Genomic DNA, 25,007 nt, shown 5'->3' on the forward strand with positions numbered 1-25,007 from the left:
ACTTGCCCAATAGCAGTGACCATGTAAATGTCACCGAGATATCACAAACAAGGGTTGTACACTAGACAGCCTCTTCAAAAAGTGGTACTGGGAAAAGTATCTATCCACATTTAAAAAAAGAAAAAAAATTGGTATTCAGTGGGGGTAAAGGACTGAAACAGGCAACCCTGGGAGATAGGAGGTGGGGGGACCCTTCAGAATGTACCACAAACCTGGGAGGTGAGAGACTCTCAAGACTTAGATGAAAGGCCCTACAGTAGAGAGAGGGAACTCGTAGAGCCCGCATCCAGCAGAAAGACAGGGCATCAAATGAGGGAGGAGGTTGCCATCCCATAGTCAAAAATTCTGACCCATAATTGTTACTGTCTGAAAGAACTGTAGGGACAGAAATGGAGAGGAGTCTGAAGAAAAGAAGGTCCAGGGACAGGCCCAAAGTGGGATCCAGCTCAAGGGGAAGCCCCAAGGCCTGACACTATTACTGAGGGTATGGTGTGCTCACAAAAAGGGACCTATCATGACTGCCCTCCAAAAGACCCAACAAGTAGCTGAAAGAGTCAGATGCAGATATTTACATCCAACCAATGGACAGAAGCTGCTGACCTCAGTAGTTGAATTAGGGAGATGATGGAAGAAGCTGAGGAGGAGGGCAACCCTGAAGGAGGATTAGGAGTCTCAATTAACCTGGATACCCGAGGTCTCTCAGAGACTGGACCACCAATCAGGCAGCTTATACCAGCTGATAGGAGGTCCTCAACATATATACAGCAGAGGACTGGATCTGGGCTCAGTCAGAAAAGATGCACTGAACCCTCAAGAGACTGAAGGCCACAGGGAGTGGGGAGGCCTGGGGGGTATGAGGGTGTCGGCATCCTCGTGGAGATGTGGTGGGGAGGGAGAAGGTAAGGGATGTGGGACCGGGAGGGGGATAAAATCTGGACTATATAAAAAAATTAATTTTAAAAATGATTTAATAAAATTTTTTTTTAAAAAGAGGTACATGAAAACTCTAAGGGGGCTTCCAGCCTCTCACTGGGCAGTGTCTGGCACTGACAATAATGCCTGATCTCTTTCGGGCATTGCTGCTTCCACCCTAGGAAAGAACCTAAAAATGTAGCTTGTCAGCAATGACCACCACCCTTAGAAAGCATGTGCAAAATAAAACTTAGTAAAACTAGGTTAAAACGCTTTTGCTAATGGCTCTGAGGTAGAAAATCTTAGGGAACAATTTGAAGTTCAGAAAGGCACATTCTTATTAGTTAAGCTAGGAACTTTTTAAGGTCAGGCAGCGATCACTAATGTGACTCTCACCGAGGTGGGACTGGTGATGATTGATTTCTTCTTCCCATTTTTGCCCTCAGCTTCCTGATATAACTTAATAGGAATTGTTAATCGGTAGATGCACATTTTCTGAGAACTGAAAATAGATTATGATGGGTTTTTATGTACAAGTTTTATTTTTATAAAAGATTTTTGTTTACATGAAATATTTTTTAAAGACAAATGATAAAACAATTAATCTTTTCTTTGTAACGGCAAATTGCTGCCTACCCATAAAAGACACTGACTGAGTAAACTCCCTTGCTTGCCCACACTTTGTTGATCTGTAACAAGTTGCTTAGTTATGAATAAACATTGGTTCTTGAGAATAACTTGTTCTCTTTCACGTATACTTCATAATGTTGTTTTTTGTAAAGGTATTGGGGAACATACTGTTTTTTCATAATCACTTCCTAGAAGAAAACTATAATGTAATCACATTGTAATTTTATTCTGCATGGAAGATTTTGCTGTGATATGTAAGCTATGGGAGAAAAAAGTAAAGTAATTGGAACTTTGTTCCATCCTTCAAATCTGTATATATGTGTAAAGTTGGTGTGAGAGTATGTTGGAACCTTGCTCCATCCATTAAATTTGTATGCATGTAAATATGTAAAGCTTCTGTGGGTGAATGTTGGAAGATGTATGTATATATATTATGTATGTGTGAAATGCTTGGAGCCTGCTTGTTGGAACATTGTTCCTTCCACCCACCAACTGCTTACATATGTGGGGGGGGGGGCATATATGTGTATGTGTGAAATGCTTAGAGCCTGCTTCCTGTAGCTTTGATCCAGCCATTCAATGTGTGAATATTTATGTCTGTTTGTCCATCCACCCATCTTTTGCTTCATCCACTGAGCGTGTGTGTGTGTGTGTGTGTGTGTGTGTGTGTGTGTGTGTGTGAATTTTCTCTCTTCCTTTTCTTTCTCACTGGCCCCTAAGAGTTACGAGTTCAGAGTTTTTCCTCTGGCACAGGAAGTGCCAGCTCCAGTCAGGCAAACAAGCTTTGTGCCCTGAGAGAAAAGTTTGCTGAATAATTTCTTTAATTTTTGGCTACCATAAGCAGCAGCCCTGTCTGTATCTAGACCGACACTTCAACACCCCCGTCAGCTGCTCCTAGTGCTGACCCCCTCCCATGTCACTCCTGGCTCCCTGCCTCAGTTTACACCCCATGAATGTGAATACTGGCCTTTGACATCCTAGACATTTTTTTTTTTTGACAATTTTCTATTAAAAAATTTGTTTCATATTGTTGGGGTCCAGGAGTCACCCCAGAAAACATTCTAACACTGATGTCAGTTAAACAGGGATGAATTATTGAATCCATCTCCCACTATTGATCCACACCCCCCAAGACTGATCAAGCAGGGCAACAGCTCAAAGCTGTGCACTGGACATTTCTCAGGGCCAGTTTATAAAGAATGAAACTGAAAAAATCACATTGAGCTCATACACCTGGAATGGATGCTGGAAGTGCTACCCGGTTGTCAGCCTTGACTCAAGCCATTTTATACATAAGAGTTCACATTAACCTGTAATTGATGGGTCCTATGTGAAAAATTATAGTTGTGAAATTTCTCAAGATTAACAAAACTCATAACATACAGAACACAACAGGCTATGTGGTCAGCATGACCCTGCTGAGTCAAGTTATTTTCTGATTCACTGACTGGCAGACATATCATAGCAACAATATGAAATAGCTGGCAGGCTTGGAACAAGATGGCCACAGCTATGCTAAGGGGGGCGGGGGCAGGTCTCAACAATATCTAAAGATACAAGATACTGGGCAATATATGTATATATTTGAAATAATAGCCTTAACTGTCCTGGAACTCACTCTGTAGTCTAGGCTAGCCTTGAACTCATAGAGATCAGCATGCCTCTTCCTCCAAAGTGCTGGGATTAAAGACTTGCACTAACACCTTCTGGCCTAATTTTTTTAAAAACACAATGACTATAGATAGCAGTAAGAAGACTAATGATCATAATTATACTAGTGACAGAAAATCATACTTGATAAACATGGGTGCATGTCACAAAACCCAGAATGCAGACATCCCCAGCAGACATGAACAGAAGACTACATAAAGCATGTGAAAATGGGCACATTGACCATGTTCTTTTCAAACCTGGGAGGACAACCTAGAAGGAAGTTTGTCTTCTCTTAGATGCCACCCAAGTCCTATTAAAATCCTACTTGCATATTCTACACAAAATAATCCTAAAATCTGTGCTGACGAAGGAGCAGCACAGAATTGGAAAATACTAAGAGGATCACACCTAGAGGTGACCTCACAGTGTATTATAATTACAGCAATGGAAACCTCTTGGAATTGTCATGACAACAGACAAAGACGAGATATCCCTGGGAAGACAGGATAGACAGTGTTTAACTGTCTGCAAATATAGTTCCTGATCTTATCAAAAGTCTGTCAGCATTTTTTTCAGGAACGGAGGAATTAACACTAAAAGGTAGTGAATATGCTGGAATACGAATTTTCAGAAAACAATAAATACACATAAAATTATTAATTATTATCATCTTATAATACATGAAAATCACTGAAGTGAAAACCATTTAATATTGGTATGTAGACATTATCAGTGATGTGCATGGAATAAGGACAGCATCACTCACATGCACAGTCAAATAAAAGTTTTTGCCCCCTAGTATCAATTCTACTGTAGAAAGTCTTCTCATCTCTACAATAGGATAATCCTATTAACAGAATCCTATAAACAGAATGTGGCAAAACTGACTTCATGTCCCACTTCCACAGTCACTGGAAACCCCTTGTCATCCCTTCACCAATCCTCCAACATACCTGGATCCTATGCTACTGTCTCCTGTCTCTCCATCTTCCCAGTCTCTTTTTTGTGTTTCACAGGTGAGCAGGTCTGGGTGATCAGTGAGCCCTGCACATGAGATAGCGTTTAATCACAAGGAACCTGTTCTAACACAGTACTGTGCTCAGTCAATAAAAAGAAACGAATTGAAGACTCTATAGTGACCCTGCAGGTGTCAGGCAGTGTCAGAATACCGAAAACATTTGCAAGCATTTTCAGATAGCATAACTTGAACCACACTTCCATTCACAGCTCAGTCAACTCTCAGGTGCAGAAATGGAACTGAATGATTGGAACAAGAATATGATACACTAATGAGGTTCTGAGGTTTCATCATAGACTAAAAACGATGGAAGCCTTATACTCACAAAGAAACAAAAAGAAGAGAAAACATTTTCTGAAATCTGTTGTCGTTCCTCTAAGGATTCCGCCTTACTCTGTAGAACGTGAGACTCATCCATACAGATCTCACATAGTTGCAGTCTAATTTGCCAAGAACCGGAAGGAAGAGCAAGGGAGACAGCAAGAAAACCCACAGAAATCAGAGAGTCCTAATTCTGCAGCATCCAGCCTGTGCAGAGACCTGTGAGCAGGGACCAGGCATTGCCCCTCCTCCTGGGAGAAGTCCACATCCACACCACTGTCAACACACCACAAAATAAAACACAACAGGTTGAACATTCCTGCTGCTGCACAACTTTAATGTGAGCACTGAGGAGATAGAGGTCAGCGGAAATCTGTGAATTCCAGTCCAGCCTGGTCTACATGGTGACTTCTACATAACAGTTTAGTCATGTGTCTATGCACAGAATGCTTTTCTTGAACCAACAAGACAAGAGGATTGCAGCGATTTTTCTGATGTAGATGAGTTATCATAATTATTCATAAGATGCTTTTTAATATTATTTTATATTATAATTTTGTTTTTTGTTTTTTAATTTTGTTTTTGTCTTTTTCTCCACACTCCCCCTTCCCAACAGGGTTTCTCTGTGTAGCCCTGGCTGTCCTTAAACTTGCTCTGTAGACCAGGCTGACAAAGAACTCCAAGATCTACCTGCCTCTGCCTCAGGAGTGCTAGAATTAAAGGTGTGTACCACCACAAGCTGGTTTATACAGCACTGTCTAAGTGTGAAAATCCTGTGACCTGATTCCCTCAAACAGCATACTGTGATTGCCAGGCTGTAGTTTACAACATTAAGAACTCAGCAGAAGTGTTGGGGTCTAAGAGTCACCCTACAAACCACACAAACAAATTCTGATCTTTGTCAGACAGGAATGGTTTATTGAAGACACACCCTAAGACTCAAAAGCCAGGTCAGCAGCTCAGACTTCAGGGGCTACACTGAACATCTTTTCCTGTCAGCTTATAAAGGGGGGGAAAAAACCAGACTGCACAGTGAGCTCACATGCAGGTGCAGGAAGAGCTGCCCTGTGGTCGGCTCTGACTCAAGACATTTTAGACATAACAGTTCATGTTGACCTTTAATTTGGTGAGTCCTACATAATGTTTTGTGGAATTTCTTAAGATGACCAAACCTCAAACAAAACGTAACAGGATATGTGATCAGCATGACCCTGCTCTGAGTCGAATTATTTTTCTGCATCAATGACCGGCAGGCAGGTTACAACAACAATATGAAATGGCTGGCAGGCATGGCACAAAATGGCTACAGCTATTCTGAGGTGGGGCCGACCTCAACAAGACGACACATTTTTTTTTCTTTTTGTTGTCTGGCTTTCTTTCCTTGATTGCTAGCTTCCTTTCTTCTTTCCTTCCTTTCTTATTTCTTCCTTCTCCTCCTTTTTTTTGTAGTTATTTTTATTGTTTTGTTTTTTGAGACAGGGTCTCATCATGTAGCTCTAGCTGTCCTGGAACTCACTATGTAGATCAAACTGGCCTATACTCACTGAGATCCTCCTGCCTTTGCCTCCTGAGTGTCACCAAGCCTCGTGGCACTCTTTCCACAATGCTGCATTTACATCACAGATTGCATACGTCTCTGATGAAAAATTAATGGTGGATAGAAAGTTTACTTTTAAAAGTTAATTTTTACATCCATACCTGTGACACTCACAACAGATATTACACTCAGATTCAATTAAGTTTGCAGGAGGTTCCTTTCGTGAATAAAAGCTCATGGGGAATCTACCACTGCCACTCTCTTGACTAGGGAAGCTGGTAGAACACGGAAGTTAGTATGGGTGATTGTAAATTTCAATAGCTTTGTCCCTTCCACCATAGCAAAGAGAACTGCGTGTGCAAATATCAGCAGATAAATTCAAATATTCTACTAGATTATTCTTACAAGAATATCTTGCAGCCAGAAGATCAATAAAGAGAAATAGTATTATTCCAGTTAGTATTATTGAAAATTTATCGACGAGGGTAAGACATCCACAGCACAATTTTGAGAGCCATCATCCTTATGGACAGAGGAGAAACTGATCCTGCTCTGCTCCCCTCCCCCTCCCTCCGGTTCCCCAGCCCCACAGCTCCTCAGACCTGGGAGGTTCCAGTGCCTACCCCACCACCACCACCACTTCCTCCCCACCCCACTCCTAGACTCCCCGACCCCCTGGTGCTGTTCCTGCCTGCTGCTGAGCTGCTGACTCTCCGTGGATATTCACAAGGCACCTGCGGTATAGGTAAGTTTTCTGGTCCTGCGAGCGCCGTTTCCTCCGAACTCAGGTCTCCACCACCACGCGATTCCATACAGTGCAGCCGCCACCCCCCTCAACCCCCACCCCAGCTCAGTCGGGGAAGGGGTCCTTGAGACTCCTGGCTTTGACTTTTTAGTCCCACTTCCCAAGCTAACACACCTTGCTTCCCAGCTTCCCCGGGCTCAGTCCTCTAATCCCACCCACTCTAAACCCTTCCTCTACACTCAGCCAATGTGCCACATCCTCCCATCCTCTATTTCTGGGTGAGTGGCTCCGCCCCGCGGAGACCTGTCCCTCCCACTTCGTCTCAGGCTTCTTTCCACACAGCGCCCGTCCTCAGGTTGCCCTAGAATCGCTCTGCACAGTGTTCCCCACATGCTTGCTGCCAGCCTAGACCAAAACTGTGTCTGGTAGGACCCTGTACCCTAATATCTACCCCCTCCCCCGTGAATTCTGAATCCTTCAGATGCAAAATAGACAGCCTAAGATCTCCATCTCACTATCAGCCTCTCCACCACATACTGCATACCAAACAACAGGCTAAATTCGGATGCCAGAATCCCTTCCCCAAAACACAAACATGAGAAGCTGAAACCAAATACTGCAATTATGATTTGGGCAGAGACCTCTCAGGAACGTAGTTTTGAGGGGTGGTGGGGTTGTCTCAAGAGCTCAGTGGTCAGTGTTCGGGTCCAGCAGAAGCCCTACAAACCACAGATCTCAGTCAGACAAGGACAGTTTACTGAGCACATACCCTAAGACTGATCAGAATTTGGGGGCTGAGCTATAACCTCAAACACTTCTCAGGACCGGTTTAAGAAGAAAAAAAAAAAAATCACAATGAGCTCGCGTGCAGGTGCAGGAAGTACTGCCCTGTGGTCTGCTCTGACCCAAACTATTTTGGCTAGTTAGAACAGTTCTAAGTGACCCTTATTCTGATTAGTCCTAAGTGGAACATACAGTTTTCAAATTTCTTAAGATGAACCAACTCCAGACCATATAGAACATAATAGGGTGTGTGGTCAGCATGACCCTGGTATGAGTCAAATTATTTTTCTGTGTCAATGACTAACAGGCATATTACAGAAACAGTGTGAAATAGCTGCCAGGCATGAAACAAGATGGCTACAGCTATGCTACATGGACAGACCTCAACAGTCAGCCCACAGCTAAGAGCCCAGGACTAAGTTCATCCCACATTGGACTGCGTTTACCACTAGATGGCAGTCTTGTCATTAACTCAGAAACAAGTTTGTCCTCATGACTCTGAAAGTGCTTTGAGATAAAACTTAGAACTTTTTTCTTTTATTACAGTGGTGAATGCAGAGAATCTTGCCTGTCCCAGATGCAGAAAATAAGTAAGGTTTGTGGTCCCAACCCTAGAAAAGTTAGTTTCATCATCCAATGTCTAGCTCTGGGAACATGGAGGAAAAAGAGATGGTTTGGAAATAGGAAGGGAGAGAGGGGGAAGGGCTAAGAACTCTTATGTTGTTCTCAGAGTTCTCTAGACTCCATACAACTACTGTAATCAGTAACCAACAGCAACTCTTTACCTGCACTGCCCTACAAGACCACAGTCAGTCTAGGAAGTGGAAAGGCTCACTTTACCTCTCAGATGTTGGCTGTGGATCGATTGTAGAAGAATCACTGCCTTCAGTTGTTATCCTGTGCTGAGCACATCGGGCTCCAGCACATAGCTCCAAACCCACAGTCTCACAAACAGCTCTGGTTCATCTCAGAGGGCCCCAGGCAATATAAATAGAGATGAACATATCAGTTTATAATTTTTTATTTGTTTGGACTTGTATCTCATGGGATTGTTTCCTTTCTTTTTTTTTTTTTTTTTTTTGTTATTGTTGTTGTTTTGTTTGTTTTGTTTTTTCGAGACAAGCTGATCTTTAACTGACTGAGATCGGCCCACTCTGCCTCTGGAATGCAAGGATTAAAGGCATGTGCCACCATGCCTGTTGTGGTAAATCTCTGACCCAAATAAGTCCGGTCAAAGAAAAGGCATGGCTTAGAAGTGAGACATAAAAAAGGCAGAGGCAGACTGGTAGAGAATCAGACACTTCTGAGAGTACAACTTGGAGTTGGAATTAGGCATTAGGTAGCAGGCACTTGGAAGAGAACTTGGAAGAAGTAACTTGGAACTTGGAGGCACTAGGGACTAGGAACTAAGGACTAAGAACTTAGGACTTGGGACTTGGAGAGAAGAAGAGAGACTGAAGAATAAAAGGGATTGAATCACGCTCTATCTGGTCTCCATTCTTCGAGTCTGTCCTCACTCTCTCTCTTGCTGAACCCTGACCCTCGGACCAGAGCTGCAGCTTGGGCCTGGATACAGTGGCCGCCAAACTCGGGGTAGCCCGGGCCTCAACATTTTGCTAGGGCCGCGACATTTTTGGCACCCGAACGTGGGACTAGTGCGGTTCTCAACTTTTTTGGCCACCCAAAGTGGGCCAGCTTAGGACTCAACAACTTTACATCTGGAACTAAGCTCCACTCTATCCTTTCCTCCCAGCCCCACCCTCACAAATCCTTTCTCCTATTGCCTCTTCTCCTCCTCAGAGAAGAGGAAGAAGTCTTGCTTTTTTATGTCAAGAACTATGAAATGTTAAGTTGCTTCGAAGTTCTTTGAAGTTCTGATGGAATCTTGTCAGCCTGTTCCTAGGGTGGTTTTCATGGTTGCTTTTTATAATTGCTTCAGTCACACTGGCACTTGTAGTCTTGCTCATATTATTTATTTCATGTTGTTTACATTTGGTGTGTTACATGCACCTGGAACCTCACCAGTTCCACTCAGAGCTTCCAATTTACTGCAATAGAAGTCTTTAATGTCAGTAGACATAAGTTCCGATTGTTAATTCATTTTTATCAAGTAGGTTGTGCCATTGGGTAATTGTCAGGATATAACAAGCTGAGCAATGCTGCCTTTCAAAGGCAGAGGCAGGCAGATCTTTGTGAGTTCAAGGCCAGCCTCATGTACAGAGTAAGTTCTAAGTCAGCCAAGGTTATGAAGTAAAACCTCTACAAACTGTGGGAAGCCATGGCAAGGCCTTACTCTTGGCAAACACTCACCCTTGGCTCTCCTATCTACTATTCTTCTTTCTGCTTACCTTCCATGATTCACTTGTCAGTTCCCAGAACTTCAAACAAGGCCTCATAGCAACCCACCTTAGTAACCCTTCCTCCTGATCTCTAGATTTAGCCGACATCCTGCTAGATAGATGTTTTTAGAACCCCTGGTAACCAAAAGGCTTTGTGAGAATAACTTAGACCCTGCAGCTGCAGCTAGCTTCCTCCACCTGCAAAGCCCTCTTTCCTTTCCTACCCCTCCCCATCCTGTTTTTAGAGTATATAACCTGTGCGAACAATAACATTTTGCCAGCTTGATCAGACTTCTTGACTTTCTGTGCCTCCTTATTTTCTCACACATCTCAGTCCTCTCCACAGGGTCTAAGGGTCCCACTTGATTGTCCAGCTGGCCTGGACACAAACAAACAGATGATAAGAAAAAGTTACATATTTTGTACAAGGTCATTCAAGCCTTCAAATCTAGGAGGGAGAAGCAAGGGGAAGTCTATGTTCAAGGCCAGCCTGGTATTCATAGAGAATCTAAGACAACTGGCAATACACTGAGCGACCCTGTCTCAAAATAAAGCAAACTCCTCCCAGAGAATTAGCTTGTGTGGCACCGGAATCGGCGGCATACATGCTTCCAAAGAAGGAATCTAATGGACATTCCTGCCCATCTATGATGCCTATCTACCAAATCAGTTATCATCTTATCTTGGCAGAATAACTCTTAAGGGTTTATCTATTTGATTGATTTAGGTATAGAACTCTAAATTCACCAAGATAGGATTGATAATATAATACTTTCTCCTAAGTTGTCAAATACATATGAACTGGTCATTGTGAATGTAAATCTTACCTAATAGTTTTAATGGTTTTTTTATATCAGTTATCACTGTATATAGTTTATAGATGTAAGAGAAAGAGCCTTTTATTGGACTAAAAGGGGGAATTGTAGAGAAAATCTCCTGTGTACTGACTGGATTGTTGCATCACTTGTCAAAAAAAAAAAAAAAAAACCTAAAAAACAAAAACTATGGCATACAGGAAAGGGTAGAACAGAAGGTGGGACTTCCGGTAGGTAGAAAGGATTCTGGGATAGAGCCAAGTGTGGGAGAACTGGAGCTCAGACATGCAGGAAGATGGTAACTAAGCATCAAGTAATCATCAAGGGATTAGAATTTAATAGAATAATAGGATTATTGAACTATAAACTTGTCAGAAAAATATGCCTAGCTATATGGCCTAGGATTTTGTAAATATATTTGAGTCTCAGAGTTCGTTATTCTTGGGAGGTTGGGCCTGGGAAGAAAAACACATGCTTACAGAAAACTCCCTACTACAATTCAGCAAATTCAACAATGGCTGGCTATGACCAAAAAGTATGAAAAATCAGTAGTTGCTCAGAGCACAAGGCTGGATGTCTCCACTGGTCTTCAGTACATGCTGGAATCCAAAAGAAGAAGGATCCAAAGCCAGGGAAAGAATGGCTGTACAAGCAAGACAAGGACAAGCAAGCAATAATGAAAGATTCCTCTTTCCATGAGCTTACATAGGTTTCTGGCAGGTTTGGCCAGAATACAGGTGTATCTTCCCAGGTACTAGGTCTGGATCAAACACATGTGCTTTCCTACCTCCATGGTCTGTACTAGAAGTAAAATCACACAATTCAAAACAAGAAAAAAAATCTCTAACAGGCATGCCCTTCATTTATGGATTATATAGTTCCTTCCAGGTGTAATCAATATCCAAGAATAGTCATCAAACTCAGTAATTCCAGAAGCTATATCTTATAATCTTACCAACATGACCTCTCAAATGTGAAATAAACAAAATTTAGAAAATGTCTATGTGACCCAATTACAGCATTGATATATGACACTATTCTTGTGTAAACAAAGACAAACATCTACTTATCCCAGATAATGAACCAGTGACAGATAAAGGTTCAAGAAACAAGAAAGTCACACTTAGTGAAACAATGTGGTTTATTTTTTCAGGGATATTTAGTCTGCATGTATACCTGTGCTCCACCTGTGTTCCTGGTCCTCTCATAGGCTGGAAGAGGTTATTGCATGCCCTGGAGATGAGGTTATAGGGCCCATTTGAGGGTCTTGTATTCAAAGGTGAGTCTTCTGAAAGAACAGACAGAACATTAACTACTGGGTCATCTTTAAAGCCCAGTGGGCCAGTAAGTTTAATTGGGATGAATTAAAAAAATAAATAAAAATAATTGGGGTGACTTACAAGTGTGTAGATAAGGGGCTACCAATAGAAGCACAATGGACTGAATAACAGTTTCATTACCTTGTGAAGGTGATGGCTAAAGAAGCTGGAAATTGGGGGATCACTGTCGTTCCATGCAGCTCACCTGAGTTGGAAAGAGTGCCTTCAAGCCACTCAATACCTCCTCCAGGAGTTTGTCTTGTGTTCTCTGGTCCAGGCAGCTTGACTGGTATCTGCTTCATGGCTGTTCTGAACATATTCTGTAAAGCTCACCTTGTTTCACCCTGTCAGCAGTCCTTGCCAATTATGTATGCTTGAGGCAGGAAGGCTCTAGTGAATCTTGTCAGTTTCTTGGACTCCCTGAAGCTATTAAGTTTTCTATTTCTAAACTTTGGGAGAGTCTCTATAGAATAGACAGTTCATGGCCCCTCCACTGCCCTGCAATTAAGGCACCCAGTTAATTTCCCTTTTCTCTAACACCCTATTTTTAAAGGAGCTTGCTTCTACATGAAAGGGTTAAATCTCAGAGAACTCTGATACACAGTAACCATTCTTAGGTATGCAATCCAAGGACTTTCATTTTACCAATGAGCACGTGGCCCATCATGTTCTTGTTTGTTTATTCAGTGTCCAGGCAATGGAATCAACTCAGAAATCCATCAACTGACACATGGGTAAATGAAAATGTGATACATATCTATAGAACCTGGTATATTATTTAGTTGTAAATAAAAATGAAAGTGTGAAATCTGAATGTAAATGTAGGCAACCAGAAAATACGGTGACTGTTACCAACCAGTCTCCAGCAGTCAAACAGCACGTTTCCTCACATATGTGGGTCTTAGCTTCAATGATTTTGTTTGTTGAAGTAAGACTGCATGTAGAAGCTAGGAAGTTAGAAATGGTCCATTAGAGGGGAGATACAGGAAGAAAGGATAGATAGTTGAATGCAAGTGATATGAAATTGGACAGTGGGATGTGGGAACAGAATAGTTCGAGTGTGTAGTGGAGTATCGGGGAGAAGGGGCTGCTAAAAGGTCAACCCAAATGAGATGTCCATGAGGAAGCGACATGGAACTCTTACCATTTTGCAAGCAAAGTGAAAAAAAATATGAGAGGATAGTAGAAGATGTGATATGAAAGAATGGAGCATTCGATATCGTGTTAAAATGTGTAACTGGGGATGGGGCAGGAAGAAAGAAGGAAGAGTGGTTGGGGTAACCAAAAGGATGTATGAAGTTCTGTGAAATTCAACTATTTTACAAGTCAAAGAAAGCATCACTTATAAACCTTTGAACAGAGGTATGCCACATGGGTAAATAATGCTGCTCCCAGATACCAGGACTAGTAAATGAAACTCTCTATACCAGGTACTAGTTTGTGGTCCTCCTTTCTTCCTGGGATCGTTGTACAGCAGGCCATGAGGACAAAGGAAGCAAAGTCAACAGACAGCCTGTGAGTACAAGGCTTGGGAATATCCACCCAAGAGCAGATCTTATTAAAGTTTTGTTAAAGATCATGTTGTTAATCTGCCATCTAAATATTCATGTTTATAATCACCAGTTTGTACAACTCTCCAGCTTGGTGAAAGAAGTCTCCTATTGCAGCAGGTAGTGGGAATGCAGAGAACAACTGTTCAGGAAGTACTAACAAGAAAATGTGTAAGATTGTGGTGATTACCATGTACTCATGGTTGACAGAGGGTCCCCCAGGCTATTTTGCGTCATCAAAAGTAGACTGGCTATTAATGGCAGCAAAATCATTTTAATTTAGGATATGGGTTAATACTTCCCATTTTTTTCAGTAGTGTGAAATAAATTTCTGCATCCCCTTAGAGATTTTTCTTGAGACAGCTGATCGTGAACTCAGAGATGCACTTTCTTCTGCCTCCACGGTGCTGGGAGTAAAGGCATGTACCACCAAACCCAGAGCACTTGGGGATTTCTAAATTGTGTCTGAGCATTCCTGTGATGCTACAGTACAGCCTGTGTATCTCTTTACAGTTTCTTACCTTCTTGTTATTTGTAAGGTTTGACTCTAGTATGAAGATTTTGATGGTGAATGAAAAACGAGACTTAATTAGAGGTTTTTTTTGTATGTTTTCTCTCATAATGAATTTGCTTTCATGTAAGAAATTTCAGCACTAGGTAAAGGCTTTGTCAATGTCAATGCATTTAGGGAGTGTAATTCCCAATCAAGAGCAAGGCATGGATATATATGGTATAACTCTATGCGGTTTCTCAGAAATAATAAACTGTGATGTACAGCACACTTAGAGGTCTTGGCCATATTTTTAATGTTAGTACATTTTATACTTAATATTATTTTTTGAGACAGGATATATGTAGTTCTGACTGACCTTGAACTATGTATACCGGGATGGCCTCAGATTCACAGATCTTCTTGCCTGTGTCTCCTTAGTGTTGGGATGAAATAGTGTGCACAACCTTCGCTGGAATTAAGAATTTTATTATGAGTTTCTAGATGATGACCAAAATGTTTATATTGCTGCTTTTCCCAGGGAAGGGAGAGATCGCTCAGTAGGTAAAAGCAAGGGCTGCGCTTTTGGAGGACTAGGGATCAATTCCCAATACACACGTAGGAACAAACAACCGTCTTTGATTCTAGCTTCAGGGGATGTATTGCCAGCTTCTGGCTTCCACAGGCACCAGGCATATATGTAGTATACAGTGATAAAATCATGAAAGAACCCCTCGCCCCCTGACACACACACACACACACACACACACACACACACACACACAGAGAGAGAGAGAGAGAGAGAGAGAGAGAGAGAGAGAGAGAGAGAGAAAGCTTTTCTCAGAATTACATTTGAAAATTTTATTTTGACATAAACTGTTTTTTCCCTAAGATTTAAAACGTAAGTAAATGCTTTCACAAGTATCTCATCCTTATGTTTCTATTATGAATACTTAGAGATTTGTAAAGAGAGAGAATACCAGATAAATGCTCTGTCACACTACAATGGTATGTTTCTCTCCAGGATGAACTCCCAGATGTCCTCTGATATTTAAAAGTTCCATAAAGGATTTATCACTGTCTTTGCATTTGTCTGATGTCTTCCTAGTATGAATTTTCTGATGTTCGTCAAGAGTTGAATACTTAGTAAAAGATTTGTCACATTCCATACATCTATAAGGTCTCTCTCCAGTATGAACTCTCTGATGTGTTCTAAGATGTGAGACCTGGATAAAGGATTTGTCACATTCACTACATTTGTAAGGTTTCTCTCCAGTATGAAATGTCTGATGTCTTCTCAGAGCTGAGCATGTAGAAAAAGATTTGCCATATTCCTTACATGCATAAGGTCTGTCTCCAGTATGAACTCTGTGATGATGACCTCTAAGGTATGAATGCTGAGTAAAGAATTTGTCACATTCTTTACATGTGTAGGTTTTTCTCTCCAGTATGACTTTTCTGATGTTCTCTAAGAGATGAGCACTCAGGAAAAGATTTGTCACACTCCTTCTATCTGTAAGGTTTCTCTGCAATATGGACATTCTGGTGTCTTCTAAGATGTAAGTTATAAGTAAAGGATTTGTCACATTCCCTACATTTGTAAAGTTTCTCTTCAACATGAATTTTCTGATGTCGTTTAAGAGTTAAATTCACATAAAGGATTTGTTGCATACCTCACATTTGTATGGCTTCTCACCAGGATGGATTTTCTCATGTCTTTTAAGTTGAGATAATTCAAGAAAGGACTTACCAGGTTCTTTGCATTCATACAAGTTTTCTAGAGAATGACTTTTCTGATGCCTTCTATATGATGCATAGTGGGTATAGGCTATGAGACACTCCTTGCATTTGTAAGGCTTCTCTCCAGTATGCATTTTCTGATGGCTTTTAAGTGCTGACAACAGAGGAAATGACTTTTCACCTTCTCTGCATTTGTAAGGTTTCTTCCCAGTATGAAGTCTTTGATGAGTTTTAAGACTTGACCACCGAGTAAAGGATTTGTCACAAACATTGCACTTGTAGTGTTTCTTTCCAATATGAATTCTCTGATGTACAGTGAGGCTTGCGATGGTACTGAAGCATTTCCTGCATTTCCCACACTTGATGTGGTGTCTCTCCAATGTAGATTATTTGTTGCATGAGACTGTAGGTAGAGAGGAAACTGTCATCATAGTCTCTCTGCCTGTGCTCTTTCTCTTCAGTGCAGCGTCTCTGATCTTGAGGAATGTTAGAACACAAAGTTAAAATTTTCTTACAGTTCTTAGATTCACAATGTTCTTCTCCAGTATGTGTGCTTTTATGTCTATCCAAGTCTGACAAATCAACAGAGGCATCCCGGTCATTACAGCATCTGTAGTTATTAGAGGTTTCTGTAGTGTTACTTCTTTTATAAAGTGCACAGTTGGAAGCATTTCACCAAGCTCATTACATGGACAAGACTCCTTTTCAGTCCTCACATGTTGTCGGACAGCATCACATGTACAACTCTCTGAGAATGAAGGCAAGTCAGATTAATAGGGTTTGTTCCAAAATTAAACATTTGATAAATTATTGTCTCCATAAATTCCTTCTTACAATAAGTCAACCAGCAAGTATTTAGATGTGTTTCTTTCACTGTAATTTTATGTATTCCCACAACAATGGCCTGATAGCCTTCAAGGGTCTGTGATTTACAATAGATATCTCACTGTTATAGAAAATGTATAATGGTTCAAGATGGATCAGATAAGTGAGGAGTTAGTAATTAGTTTTGGGGGTGGAGCTCATTGGCTGATTATACTTAGAATACATGTTTATATTCAGAAACTGATGACAAGTATAGTGAAATCCCAGGTTCACAGTGTTTGTACTCAATAATATACAACAACAAAGAGGACTGTCCGAGAAACCCAAATATTTCTATGCTTACTTAGAAGTATCAGTGCATTTGTTTGTTTGTTTGTTTGTTTAGAAAGACTATGTTATTGAAAAGTAATGGAAGCAAAGTAAGTATTTTTCAGATATCAGAGGCTTTAGAATATAGAGCCCAGAGTCTAGATCATTTGAGGGAGGGCTGTCAGGTGCAGCGATTGCTTTCTCCCCCCCGCCCCCACACTGAGTTATACACATTGCCATATTTCTTTACTTTCCTTATATGGTTTTTCTCACCTACTTACTCTGTATATCAATTCTTGAGATTATTTTCCAGAATGGGGTCTGTGTATTCTCCACTGGGAAGAAAATGAAGGATATAATATGAAGACATACATGCTAAGAAGGTAATTACGGGGGCTGGAGAGATGGCTCAGTAGAAGAGCACTGACTTCTCTTCCCAGGAACTACATGGTGGCTTACAATCGCCTGTAATGGGATCTGATGCCTCTTCTGGTATGTCTGAAGACAGCGATAGTGTATTCACATAAATAAAGAAAAAAAGAAGGTAATTAGAGAATAATGTTACTTCATGGCTTCATGTCAGACTCATAATTTTTTCAATTATTCCAATCTTATGTCATCATAATCAAGGAAAATTCCATTTTGTACTAGTATTAAGTTGATAATTCAGGTGCAATAAGACTAGTTACAACAGGCAGGATACATCCTGGAGGCACAATATTAAGCTCAGTGCCTGGAATCATTTTAGGTGGAATTCAATATAGCAAACACATTTTCAGCTCTTGGCTTCTCCTTCACCTGAAACTCTTACTGTTGTCCCACTCATTCACTAGCTCACCCTAGTTGTGAGCCAGATGAGGCTATTCTCTCTCTCTCTCCTCTCCACATTTCATGGTAAACTCAATTGGTCTAGACAGGTGACCAGGTTTACTTTGAGTACAAAAATTCACATATATTCTGTGAGGTAGCCCATTACCCATGCAGTGATTTTTAGAAGGAATACATATGTCTAACACAGCACTAAGATAACACAGAGTAGAGACATCTAGTAATGATTTCCCAATTTCTATTTACTGTCAGAATCTTAAGTATTCTTGGGGAGACTTTTCAGTGTTTATATGGTCAGTTTTTCTTCTCACAATTAAAATCATGTAATTACAATGATGGACATGGAGACGTAAGACATGGGGTTAAATATTATATGACACTATGTTTCTGAATGCATTGTGGAAACCAAATGAAGGTTGCATGATATCTCTAGAATGGAAAATGGAATGAAAAAATCATATACCATGAAAAAGTTCTTTTCTACTATCAAACTTTCCCTAGTCTCATGTTCTTTCCAAACAGCTTAACAGAGTTTACTTCCATAAAATCAATATATAGAAAGAAGGTGAAAGTTCTACAAGCAAAATTTTCTTACCGACAGAGACCAGGTTGCTGTAATTCTCCAACATCACATCAATGTACAAAGCTCTCTGAGCAGAGTCCAGGCATTCCCATTCCTCCTGGGATCAGTCCACAGTGACATCTCAGAATGTCAACAGACCCTAAAACAAAAAAGTGTAATTTGACCATGTGTTATGGGGCAGTGCTATCTTGGATATAAAGAGATGGGATGCAGATGAGTGAAGACAATTACTGAAAAAGATGATTTTTAATATAGTCACAATCTATAGTGAATGCTCTAACTCTGTAAAAACAGATGACACAATAGTATCACAAGTAGATCCATGAAAAAATATACATTTAAGGTCTGGACACTGTTATCTGTTATGGATGCGGTGTTTATGTCTCACAGGATCACAGTGTACATGTCTTAGAAGTCAAATTCGTGGTAAGGAAACATGCTTTGAAATGCTGTACCTGAAGATCATGCTAGAATACTAACTGAATCAATCCTGTTTGTTCTTCATTCTTATATGTCTGTTCTACCCAGCTCAGTTGGGATGTTTAAACTCTAGGTCAAATCCATACCATTAAATAGCAAAGGGGTAGATATGAAAGGCAGAAATTATGACTGACTTTATAGGCAGAGTTTTGGGTTTTTTTTCCACAGTATCAAGGAGCATAACAACACTGCATACTGTCAATTTAACATTAACATATAAGATCAAGTAGTCTGCCAGGCAGTGGTGGTGCACGCCTTTAATCCCAGTACTTGGAAGGCAGAGGCAGGTGGATTTCTGAGTTAGAGGCCAGCCTGGTCTACAGAGTGAGTTCCAGGACAGCCAGGGCTATATAGAGAAACCCCGTCTTGAAAAACACAAAAAAAAAATCAAGTAGTCCATGAAATTAATTTTATGAGAATATTGGGCCACTTCCAAGCAGACAAATAATGCATATCAGCCACATTTGGTATAATCCAAAACTTTCCAAAAATATATAAGCATTAACCAACTTAAACAAATAACAATTTCATGAGTTTTGAAGAATATTTAATTCTCAACAAGTTATTATAATTGAGAGAAGCCCCAATACACGTCAAGTAATGTTTAGGTTGCAGTAATTGTGGATGCATTGAGTAGTGACAAGATTTCCTGGGAGTAAATGAATATACTAATATAGCCACAAATTGTGTGAGAATTATACTCAGTTCTCAGTGTTTTTTAAATATAATATAATATAGCTCAGAAAAATGTGTAAGGAGAAAAGTTGAGCTATTGTGTCTGAATTTTATAGTTTTTAATGTGTTCTTTTTGATAGGTATGGTGTATGATCTAACAGGATTTTAGGTAAGTAGTATTTATGATTCGTCTTTGCTTTCTCTGAAAATACAAAGATGTGGTGACATGTTCTGATTATTCCACGAGTCAGGAATATAAATGTAAACCTGCAGTCTAGAATCCATTTTTCCACTTTAACATACTGCAGCTTCAGGGTAGAAACATAGAGCTGTCACTCTCACAGAAACTGACTAGAACAGAGCAACCATGAGGAATGCTCTCTGCACCAAATGTGATGGCTTATTCAATGCACTCAAGACATTTTAATTGATGCATTCCACGTAATGATATTCCACAGATGGAGTCCCAGCCAGAAAGGGATGCACAATTGTATCCTGTTAGGCAAAAAGATAAATGAAAAATACTGATCTCTCTAGTTTGAGAGGTTACCACTGAGCATCCTAATCAAGTGAATGATGTGAGGAGCAATTCTCCTGAGAAAAACAGATATGAAGCATCATCAAACACATGGATACAACATCACTGTATGAAATTAAACATTGAAGAAAAATACAAGTAGAGTAAAATCTGAATCTACACACAAGAACATCAATTTCATGGCAAGATCAAGCCAGATATGCCTGCCATGGTCAGTATTCTATAGTGTGCTTAAATGTTTACCATGAGTATCCTAGTATTATTTAGTATTAAAAAAACCAAGATACGTCTCTTTTAATTACACACATTGCTAAGATAATGTGACAACTGTTCTATGTGTTTCAATATGCTCTGTCTATAACTATGATTCAAGGAAATGTGGGTCCACAAGAGGCAGCAGCCCGCACAGAATAATATATAAAGATATAGTCCACCTACTGCAGCAGTTAGGCATCAACATTTTTTTCTTCATGAGTCAGTATGTAAAGACTTATAAAATTATAGGTCATAAGTTGATGTGAGATATTTGCCCTAGGGAAAAGAATCATCTGGGAAGGATAGAATGGATAAAATTTTATGTGTGGACTTATGGTATTATATAATAAAGCTGAAGTTAGAAGGACAGCCTACCATGGGCATAAAATTAGAATAGAGGATAACAGAATAAGACAGAGGACACAGAAAGAAAACCATATAGTTATGCTTACTTAACACAAAGGAGGCAAAAAAGATACATTACAAAATCTGACCTCTTCACCAAATGGTGTTGGCAAAACTGGATCCAGCAGAAAAAAATGAAATTAGATTCTTATCTTTCAATTTACACAAAAATCTATTCTAAACTGATCAAATACCTTATTTAAAACCAGAAACACATAAACTTAGAAAATATGGTGTATACCCATCAGGATACTGGGATAAGCAAGGACTTGTTGAATAGAAAGAACACCAACAGCACAAGAACTAACCCCAAGTATCAACAGATGGGACAACATGAATATAAAGTTTCTGTCCATCAGGGAATAACCAGCAGGGCACACAGACACCCACAGAATGGGAAAGAATCTACACCAGCAACACTCTGGATAGGGGCTCTTATCAAGAATTCACTAAGAATTACAGAAATTAAATATCATGAAAATAAAACTACCAATCAACAAATGAGGAAATGAACTGAACAGACTCCTTGAGAAGACTGAAATAGAAATGGCCAATAAATATTGCAAAAAGTGTTCTGGATTCCTAAAATGCTACCAGAAAGAGTACACAAATTAAAACTTCGAAATAGTGTCTCACTCCAGGAAAAATGGCTGCCATCAACCAATTTGACAATGGATGACAGAGATGAGGTAGAGATAAAGGAACTTTTATTCACTGTCAGTGTGTGTGTAAATTAATATACAGAAGTTGAAGTCAGTTTGAAGATTATTAAAAATTAAAAAAAGTATGAGCCTAAAATTTCACTCCTGGGAGCATACACAGAGAACTCCACATTCTACTCTAAACATATTTACATCCTATGCTTCTGATACTTTATTCACCACAGCAATGTATTAGAATCATACTAATCATCAATACATGAGTGTATAATGAAAATGTATGCATAGCAAATGGAAATCTATTCAGATGAAAAGAAAAATGTAATAATTTTCAGGAAAATGGATGGACTTAGAATGTATAATATCAAGTAAGGTCATAAGAAAGAAAGAAGAAACTAGTTTTTCCACCATATGCAGTATCTGGCCAATGTATCTATATGGATACAGTGTACATGTGGGCACAGTAGAGCATGGAGAAAAGAGAACAAGAAAGGTTAAAAATCAGGGGTTGAGGTAGGACTGAATGCAGGTAATGAAAGCCAGTCATGAAAAAGTATAAATCTAACTCCTTTTCTAATTCTAATACTGTCACAGGATTTTTTGTTTGTTTGTTTTGGTGGTTGATAAATTCATAAAAATATATTTGATAGTGAAAACATAAAATCAAATGTGGGACTCCAGAGCTTATGTTCCCAATGACTACTCTATAGTCAGTTTTATAGTCTTTGTTAATTTCAGTGTGTGATTTTGCTTGTTTCCAACATGCTTTATAATTAAGTTAAAAAAATTATCAGGATCAGAAAATTAAAGGCTTGTAATGTCTGAAAATATAACATTCCTAGATAAAAAAGAGAACATGACCACTGACCTGGGACATGCTAATTGAAGAATCAGCCATTTTTTCTGTTTCTCTTCTTTGGGTTTCTTTTTCAGGAACAATGAATAGATGACTTGCTGCCCTTTTATATCAAAGTGTCAAAAAAGGCAATAATTAATACTGAAAGTTGTTAAAGGATAGTGTTAAACCACATAAAAAGATCCAAGCAGCAGAATATTACCAGGTATCCTGTCAATGATCCCATGGAACTACATTTGAAACTTGGAAAGAAAAATCACTGTCAACGATATTGTTGCACTTAGAAATATAATCTTTTTAAACTGATGGAGACATAAGTCCATTTGAACATAATCACAAATTAAGACAATTCAGATCACTAAAGCAGCATAATAGAGGCAAAATATACATAGGAGAATCAGAGGAATTATCTATGACAATATGGGAACTTATAAACTTCATGCAAAAAATAGATAAATACAGGAGAACTGAAAAGTAATCACCTGTGGGCAAGACAAGAAAATATTAATACTTACAGAGAAGGAAGAAGAATATTACCAATAATCCAAACAGAAACAACATGGAAACCAAAAGGATAGGGAGGAAAAAAATGAACAAAAAAATCTAGCCAATATGGAGAATCCTCAATCAAATCAACATATCCTCAAGTTAAATAAATCTAGCACATGACACAGCTGTTCCACTCCTTAGCATATGCTCAAAGGACTCAACATCCTACTCCACAGATATGTGCTAACACATGTTCATTACAGTTATATTAATAATTGCTACAAAATGGGAAGAACCTAAATGTCCTGCAACTGACAAACATAATGAAAATGAAATGAGTAAATAATATTCCATACACACTATGGAATATTATTATTAAGCTGTAAAGAAAACTGAAATCATGATTTTTTACATTAAATGGATGTACATAGAAATGATCACACTGAGTGGAGTAACCAAAACCCAGAATGGCAGGCATTGCATGTTCTCTCTCATAAGAAGGTCCTAGTTGCAAATCTTCTGATGTGAGTTCTCAACCTGGAGTAACTGCAGTAACCAGAAAATTAAAAACAGGTCATGGGGAGGGGGGATGCTAGGGAATCATAGAAAAATAACAACTGACCTAGAGGACATGGAAAAACAGGAGATAAGATTTAATTGTGTATAAGGGGTACATATAAACACAGAACAGTAAAATAAGGACAGTAAAATAACAATAAAGATGTTTGAAACAGTCATAATGATTAATATTATTCATCCAGGAAAAAAGGCCTATCATACATATATGTTTGAGCATATATATATATACATTTAAAGTGTAAATGAAAGCTTTGCATTAGGGCTGATAAAACTCCCCACAGGAGCATAGATTTTCTAACAAAACCACCACCAGACATGAGAAGACTGCTTTGAAGTTGTTGGTTTTAGGTATCCAAGAGACTCCAATACATTATAGGCTAGTGCTGTTACCTATGGTTGCCTTCTAGAAGTACAAGGTGAGTCTTTATTGTTGAAGAAGTCACATACTACAGATACAGAACCCAGAGACCTCAAGATGAATTTGATCTTAGAGCATCTTCCCTGGGGACTAGCTTTCATTGCACTTGAAGGCAACATGAAACCTTTCAAAGGAGAGAGCCAACCAACAGTCCTACCCAGCTATGACACCTATGAAATGAAACAATGATCATCATTGCAGGTTAACCCTAAGGGTACAAGAGTAGCATACATACCTTGGTGGCAACCAACAGCTTCTAACTGGACATAAGACCCTTTCAACAAAAGGGAAATCATGCCTGATACTAAAAACCTAGCCAGCTTCCCTAGTGTTAGTAAAGTCAAGAACCTTGGAGGAGAACTTACAACCACAACCTTACTAAATCAGCACAATGCCTAACTGCATTCTGCATATTTCTCCTAATTCCCACAAATACGCATTGTACTCATCCTCCTCAAGAACAGTTCTTTTGGCAATCATGGACGATATTACAGAAAACGACTATCAGTCAAAATGCAGAGTTGTGATGGTAAATCTAAATGACATAAAAGCATCACAACTCCTGCACTAAGGCTCAGGCATCACTGAGAAGAGGATGTGGGGTATGGATATTGTTAAAGCCAGGAGAACAGGAGTCTGCTGTGACATTGTGTCAGAAATGTCAGCGAGGCTACATGCATGAAATCTTACAAACATGGCTACCAAAAAAAGAGCTGAAAAAGGACATATGCTAATGTGGAAGGAAGAAAACTCACTATGTCTCAACCCTACACAAACATTAAGGAATTCTGAAAGCTGGAGAAACAGTTTTCCTTAAGAAGAGTACACTCTATGGGTTATACAATAGCAAATGTTCACCCCTGAAAACATACAGAATGAGTAGGTTGTAATTTTATGTTTAGGAATCCACACAAACATACAATAGTAATAAAAGAAAAACTTCTTAAAAAATAGTAAGTGTCCAAGTCAAGGTTTTTGATCATCTAAATAAAAAAACTGGACAAGAATGGCTTTATATAATTTCCTATCATTTTTACTCATATAAATAAAACTTAATAGGGTGCTAAAGAGATGATTCAATGGTTCCAAGCAACTGTTATTAACGTAGAGACATTTCAACAAAAAATGGAACAGAAAGTAAAAATTAGCAAAGGGGAAGAGAAAGACAGAAAAACGAACAAGCAAGCAAACAAACAAAAGCAAACAAATCAACAAAATTTAAAATCCATGAATGAACTAACCAAGCTTACGAAAGG

The 25,007-nt window shown here is 39.4% G+C and overlaps 1 protein-coding gene and 1 pseudogene across 7 annotated transcripts in view; both read right to left on the minus strand.

Annotated features, from left to right (window-relative positions):
• Positions 1-16,007, minus strand: part of LOC143440940 (uncharacterized) — a 29,713-nt gene extending 13,706 nt beyond the window's left edge. For 2 of the 6 annotated variants that reach the window (XM_076927876.1, XM_076927879.1), the window contains exons 1-2: positions 6,806-7,062; positions 4,149-4,239 (exon numbers count right to left, since the gene is read on the minus strand). The gene's annotated coding sequence lies outside the window, so the exon portion shown is untranslated. Of the gene's footprint in view, positions 1-4,148; positions 4,240-6,805; positions 7,063-11,929; positions 14,585-15,862 lie in introns of those variants that run through there. The other 4 variants (XM_076927877.1, XM_076927878.1, XM_076927880.1 and 1 more) reach the window with 4 other exon arrangements.
• LOC143440945 (uncharacterized) lies at positions 14,959-22,358 on the minus strand (annotated as a pseudogene). Its single transcript, XR_013108244.1, has 4 exons — positions 22,278-22,358; positions 18,410-18,536; positions 18,195-18,201; positions 14,959-16,596 (listed from the first exon to the last, which is right to left on the minus strand). The product of XR_013108244.1 is annotated as an uncharacterized LOC143440945 (transcript).
• Positions 22,359-25,007: the final 2,649 nt, after the last annotated feature.

Source organism: Arvicanthis niloticus, chromosome 30, assembly GCF_011762505.2.
Source record: "Arvicanthis niloticus isolate mArvNil1 chromosome 30, mArvNil1.pat.X, whole genome shotgun sequence".
In the NCBI taxonomy this organism is placed as follows: domain Eukaryota; kingdom Metazoa; phylum Chordata; class Mammalia; order Rodentia; family Muridae; genus Arvicanthis; species Arvicanthis niloticus.